Source organism: Myotis brandtii, unplaced genomic scaffold (assembly GCF_000412655.1).
Source record: "Myotis brandtii unplaced genomic scaffold, ASM41265v1 scaffold46, whole genome shotgun sequence".
In the NCBI taxonomy this organism is placed as follows: Eukaryota; Metazoa; Chordata; class Mammalia; order Chiroptera; family Vespertilionidae; genus Myotis; species Myotis brandtii.
In genome coordinates, this window is record NW_005367587.1 from 4,147,934 (window position 1) to 4,155,035 (window position 7,102).

The following is a 7,102-nucleotide window of genomic DNA, read 5'->3' on the forward strand; positions in this document are numbered from 1 at the left end:
TAGGGATTGGGCCTGCCCTCTGCCACCCGGGAGCAGGCCTAAGCCAGCAGGTCATTATCTCCTGAGGGGTCCCAGACTGCGAGAGGGCACAGGCCGGGCTGGGGGACCCCCTTCTCCCCACCCCCCGAGTGCACAAATTTTTGTGCACCGGGCCTCTAGTCTATCTATATAATAGAGCAATATGTTAATTAACAAGGACTCCGTAACAGTCAGGAACATTTAGCAGGCAGCGGGGATGGGGGCCGGGCACAGCTGCTGGGGGACAGGAGCCTGTGGTGCCTCTTTTGGAGTTGGGGATCTAATGACAGACTGGCTCTGGTCCTCCTGCAACAGCCCTCTCCAGCGGGCATGGGATTGCTGAGACCCAGGCCGATATCCACAGCTTTGGAGACCGACTCTACCAGGCCGCCCGGAGGCCATGTGGCTGGGCTGCAGGGTGCCAGAACCTGGTGCCTGTTCAAGACGTGACACAGAGAGGAGGTGCAGGAGGAAATCCAGAGAGTGGGATGTGGGGGTTCAAGACTCACTTCCTTTGGGCTTTGACCTTCTTGGCCTTGGTCCTTTTCTTTCAGCCTGGAGTGCAAGCACTGCAGGAGAGAGGGATGGATGAAGGCCAAATGTGGAAGAAAGCAGGTGACCCAGGTGAGGGTGGAGACCTAGCAGCTGTGTGAGGCCTGGCTGCAGGGCCGCCTGAGCGGCGGCTCCTGGGATCTGCCTCACCCACGGAGAGCGAGGTTCTGCAGTGGCCCCAAGGTTCTGCATGCCGGCCCTCAGGGAACAAGGTGGAAGGATGGCGGGCAGACCCGCAGCCCTGAGGCGGGGGTTGAGGGGAGGTGCCACCTCAGTGGAGGGGTGCCACACTGCTGGGTACCCGACTGCTGCAGTTAGGAGAAGCTCCCGGTGCTAACCCAGCCTCCCCTGGTGGCCTATGCACTTGACAGGCAGCGACTCCTGCTCCCACCTTGGCCCAAAAGCAAGCCCGGCCTGCCCTGCCCCACCATGACGCATGCCTGCATGGAGAGTGCAAAGCCTACCACCTGCTCTGGAGAAGTGGGGGGTGGTCAGTAAAGAATGGGGGCACGGGACGGAAGAAAGGAAAGAATGTGGAGCGTCCACGATGAAGATGAAGGGGTGCTTGAGAACGAGGCTCGGAAGCCAGTCAGGGAGGTTTGTTCTGTTTGCCCCATGGCTGCCCCTTAGGAAGGGCAGAGAGCATGACTTTGAGGGCTCTCTGTGCACTGAGTCAAGTTCCACAGCCAACTGGAATTGGCCTCAGTTTCCTGTTCTGTAAAATGGATTCAGTGTGTCCCAGTGCCTTCGCTGACCTTTGAGGGCCAATTGAGATACTATATAAAGAAAATGAGGGTTTCCTCTTGCCAGGAGTCCTCGTGGGAGTGACATCATCTTTAAACCCTGTGTGGCAATCCCTAACGCACCGCCATGATGCCCAGGGAAGACAGGGCGACCTGGAAGTCCAACTACTTCCTTAAGATCATCCAACTTCTGGATGATTATCCAAAATGCTTCATCGTGGGAGCAGACAATGTGGGCTCCAAGCAGATGCATCAGATCCACATGTCCCTCCGCGGGAAGGCTGTAGTGCTGATGGGCAAGAACACCATGATGCGCAAGGCCATCCAAGGACACCTGGAAAACAACCCAGCTCTGGATAAACTGCTGCCTCATATCCGGGGGAATGTGGGCTTTGTGTTCACCAAGGAGGACCTCACTGAGATCAGGGACATGCTGCTGGCCAATAAGGTGCCAGCTGCTGCCCGTGCTGGTGCCATTGCCCAGTGTGAAGTCACTGTGCCAGCCCAGAACACTGGTCTGGGGCCAGAGAAGACCTCCTTCTTCCAGGCTCTAGGCATCACCACTAACATCTCCAGGGGCACCACTGAAATCCTGAGTGATGTACAGCTGATTAAGACTGGACACAAAGTGGGCGCCAGCGCAGTCACACTGCTGAACATGCTGAACATCTCCCCCTTCTCCTTTGGGCTGATCATCCAGCAGGTGTTTGACAGTAGCAGCATCTATAACCCAGAAGTGCTTGACATCACAGAGGAAACTCTACATTCCCGCTTCCTAGAGGGTGTCCGCAATGTTGCCAGCATATGCCTTCAGATTGGTTACCCAACTGTTGCGTCAGTACCCCATTCTATCATCAATGGGTACAGTGAGTTCTGGATTTGTCTGTGAAGAGTGATTACACCTTACCACTTGCTGAAAAGGTCAAGGCCTTCTTGGTTGATCCATCTGCTTTTGTGGCTGCGGCCCCTGTGGCCGCTGCCACCACTGCTGCTCCTGCTGCTGCTGCAGCCCCAGCCAAGGGTAAATCGAAGGAAGAGTCAGAGGAGTTGCATAAGGATATGGGATTTGGTTTCTTTGATTAATTACCAAAAAGCAACCAGCTCAGCCAGCTCTATTTGAGAAACAAGAAAATAAAGGCTTACTTCTCTTAAAAAGAAAAGAAAATGAGGAAAGAAGTGAGAAAGAAAAGGAAGGGCGAGTAACACAAAAGGAAGATTGGAAGGAACCTGTAAACCTATTGTCACTTAAATAGGGAATACAGTCAATAGTGTTGTAATGACAGTATGATGTCAGGTGGGTACTGGAAATATCAGGGAACACTTTGTAAAGTATATGATTGTCTAACCACTATTCTGTAACTAATATAAAACCTGAAACTAATACAAAATAATATTGAATGTAAAGAAATGAAAATAAGAGTGAAATTTTTATAAATTTCAAAGTTTAAAGAAAGGCTGTAAAGAAAGGAAGGGGGAGGATACAAATAATGTTTTTCATTTTACCACTTTATTGTCTTTTCAGTACATGAAAAAGGCTTTATACTTTTCTAAGTCATTATCTCATTTGATGTTCAGGGCAACTTAAAGACAAGATAATTATTCCCTCCACTATTCAAAGAAAGGAAATCTTGGTGTCTGGCCCCAATGATTCAATCGTCACACCCTTATTGTAAAGCAGGGTTAGTGAAGTTTTCTGTGAAAGGTCATGTCTATACTAATAAAAGCCTTGGGGGCAATCAGGCCAGCAGGGGAGAGCAGTTGGGGGCTACCAGGCTGGCAGGGGAGCATATAGGCATCAATCAGGCTGGCAGGGGAGCAGTTAGGGGGCAATCAAGCTGGTAGGCAGAAGTGGTTAGGGGCAAACAGGCAGGCAGCCAGGCAGGTGAGCGGTTAAGAGCCAGTGGTCCCAGTTTGTGAGAGGGATGTTCGACTGCTAGTTCAGGGATCGGGCCTAAACCGGCAGTTGGACATCCCCCAAGGAGGTCCCAGATTGGATAGGGTACAGACCGGGCTGAGGGACACCCTCCCCCCGATGCACGAATTTCTCGCACTGGACCACTAATATTTTATAAGATTTGAAGATCTTTTGCTGGTGAGACACTAAACAAAGACACTTGGATAGATGAAAGGCAGAACTCTTTGTTATTTACAGCTCAGAACAAGAAAAGGCTCACACACAAGTCACATAAGAGGTTGTACTAGGAACAAGATAACAGCAAGCTGGAGGTATAGGGGAGATTTTATGTATAGCAAGCAGGGTGGGGTTAGCTAGATTTCACAGGATCCTTGTGGATTGCCTAATTGAATGATTTTGCAGGTTCCTCGGCATAGGGCAGTGATGGCGAACCTTTTGAGCTCGGCGTGTCAGCATTTTGAAAAACCCTAACTGAACTCTGGTGCCATGTCACATATAGAAATTTTTTGATATTTGCAACCATAGTAAAACAAAGATTTATGTTTTTGATATTTATTTTATATATTTAAATGCCATTTAACAAAGAAAAATCAACCAAACAAATGAGTTCGCGTGTCACCTCTGACACGCGTGTCATAGGTTCACCATCACTGGCGTAGGGGGTATCCCTTGTTATCTGATACTTGGCTCCAGGATGATTCCAGCAGGTACACAGAAACCCCAGAGTGTGAGGGCTGTGATAAGGAAAATAGTTGGAGGGTGGTAATCAGCTGCTTAGGAAGGGAAATGACTGGTCTCTAAACAGGGTCCCAAAAATGACTAAAACTAGTATTAGGAAAGAAAATAATATATGCAGACAGATACATACATACATACATACATACATACATACATAAGAATAGAAAGAAAAGTAGATGATTGATAGAGTGAAAAAGGACCAAACATTGTTATTAATATCATGAGAATCAAAGATTGTCAGGATAAGCAAAAACTATAATCTTTAATTTGAGTTGGATAGATGAGCAATAACTCTTGATTTCATTTCCCATTGCAAAATATATATATTTTTTAGTTTTATCCACTGAAGAGTGCTAAAACCAATGGCAATTCAGTAGCAATTAGTATCTTCAGTGTCCATATTATGATCTCTAAATTCCATTTGTAATTAAGAGGATCCATGACTTCTAGGAAAAATACCTGAATCCATGTTTGGGCAGGAAATATAAATGTGTAAGATGTAGACACACTGTGCTTAAAAGCAAGAAATTATCAAAACAACACAGGAACCAAATTTAAAGGGTTTCTAATAACCTCTGTGTTATGATCCACCAAGTGTTCTTTTCTTTTTTTAATCCTCACCCAAGAATATTTTTCCATTGATTTTTAGAGAGTAGAAGGGAGGGGGAAAGACAGAGAGAAACATCGATGTGAGAGAGACACATTGCTTGGTTGCCTCCTGCATGTGCCCTGACCAGGGCCTGGGCCAGGGAAATCAAGGTACGTGCCCTTGACTGGAATTGAACCCGGGACCCTTCAGTCTGCAGGCAGATGCTCTATCCACTGAGCCAAACTGTTTAGGGCCCACCAAGTGTTCTTAGCTAACATATACGTGGGATCTTGAATTTCAAAGCAGTTTAGATTCACCAGTAGACCTGGTTCTTCTGGGCAAAACCTTAGCCTAAAAATGACTGGACTGGGAAAGGTCTATGCCCACTGTCTCAGGAACCTAAGAGCACATCTCACCTTTAACAACCAACTTAGTCTATTGATGCAGCTGATTTCAGCCCTCCTGGTAATGTTATCTCAGGAAGCTTATCTGTTCCAAGTCACTAGAATCTGGGTAGGTCACTCTTGTCTATATTGATAGGTTTCAGTAACTTGAACCTTGGGGAAAGAAAGGGTGTCCCAATTCCTTTTTTGCCAGGAAGTCCCTAAAGTTTCTTTTATTATTATTATCCAAAATGTTTCATACACTCTTCCTCCACTCACCAAGCACATTTCATAATGAATATATTTTCTTACACCCCAAAATAATTCATTTTTTCCTCCTAAACTCAATAAATCAATAAAACAAAGCAAAAACTCAATAGCAATAGTATGAAATATGAAATAAAAATATAAAAAGAATAAACAGTTATTTTGTACTAACAAAACTTGCAACTTTTAGAATAAAAGAGTCATGGAATTTTATGTGTTAAATAACAAAATAAAACTACATAAAGCAAAAATGTTAGAGAGACAATTATTAGGGAAATTTCAATGCAACTCTCTCTTTTGCTGGATCAACAGATAAAAAGTATTGAAATATGTTGACAAGTTGACAAGTGATAATATAATTAAGAAAATTATTACAAGGCACATTTGGATTTTTAATGCTACAAACAGATTTTAGACTTCCTTTTCAAGAATCATGGAACATTTGTAAAAATTGATAAGGGCCCAAGCTCTCTTATCAAAAAAGAAAAAAGTAAACAGATTTAGTTATTTAGGCACTAGAGAATTAAGTTATAAATTAGTAATAAATACTTTTTAAAACCCTGGCTGGTGTGACTCAGTTGGTTAGGCATCGTCCCTTGCACCAAAAGATTACCAGCTCAATTCCCAGTCAGGGCACATGCCCAGGATTCCGGCTAGATCCCTGGTGGGGGCATGCAGGAGTCACATCAATGTTTCTCTCTCTCTCTCTTCCTCTCTTTCTAAAAATCAGTAATAATAAAAAAAATTTTTTAATACTTTTTAAAAACTCAAGTTAATGAAATTTTAAAATTCTCCCAAATTACTATTGAATCAAAGAAATAAATTAGACCATAAACTATTTAGGAAATGAAAAAATGAGAACATTGTGTATTAAAATATGAAGTGGAGCTCTAATATTGATTTTGCTTTTCTTTCCATTGATTTAGAAGTTAACAAAGCTAGAGACCACATTTTCCATCCTCCTTTGTAACTAGGTTTGGCCATGTAACTATGATCTGGCCAATAGGATTAAGAGAAATAATTGGGGTAATTTCTAGATCATCATTATAATTATAGATGAAGTCACTTACTGTGGACTAGATCTGGGAGTTGTGTTGTCTTGGTTCTGACCATGCAGATGAATACAATACTGCAGGAAAGAAAGAATAAGAAAATGAAAAAAACTTAGGTCCCTGAATGATACCATAAAGCAGAGCCACTTAATGACTTGGACATATCTGGACTGTTATATTGGAGAAAAATATAGGGGAGGGCAAAATTATGTCTACAGTTGTTTGTATGGAAAATGCAATAATCTATAATAATAAAAGCATAATATGCTAATTAGACTGGACATCCTTTCTGATGTCCTTCCAGAAAACCTCCTGGATGATGCCGGGGCTGCAAGGGAAGCCCAGGTCCTGGGTTTAGGTGCCTGCCAGCGGCTGGAAGGAAGCATGAGTCCCAGGTGCCAGAGAAAAGCCGGTGCTAGCAATCAGGGAAAGAGAGGCCTACTCTTGAATGAATTGTTCATCGGGCCTCTAGTGTACACTAATAAAAGACAAAGATGCTAATTGAACATACCTTCGCTACGCCCAAGCCATGCCATCCAGCCAATGAGAGCGACTATATGCAAATGAACCCAACCAAGATGGCGGCTGGCAGCCACGGAGCTGGAGCAAGCAGAAGGCTTGGTTGCCCCGGCAATGGAGGAAGCCAAGCTTCCCGCCTGATCTGGAGGGCACAAAAGGAAACAAAGTTTCAATTATAGAAGCTAAATAAATCCCAGATACCTGCTTCTAGCCAGCCTCCACTGGGAGCTTGGGTCACTGGGGGCCATGGCCAGCCTGCAAACAGCCATCAGCCACTCACCCAGGCTGGGCAGGCACCCCAGCAGGACCCCCCTCCCTGAAGGGGG

General features: G+C 44.9%; 1 pseudogene; it reads left to right on the plus strand.

The window, feature by feature from the left end:
* The first annotated feature begins 1,407 nt into the window (after nt 1-1,407).
* Nucleotides 1,408-2,431, plus strand: LOC102241989 (annotated as a pseudogene).
* The last annotated feature ends 4,671 nt before the right edge of the window (nt 2,432-7,102 follow it).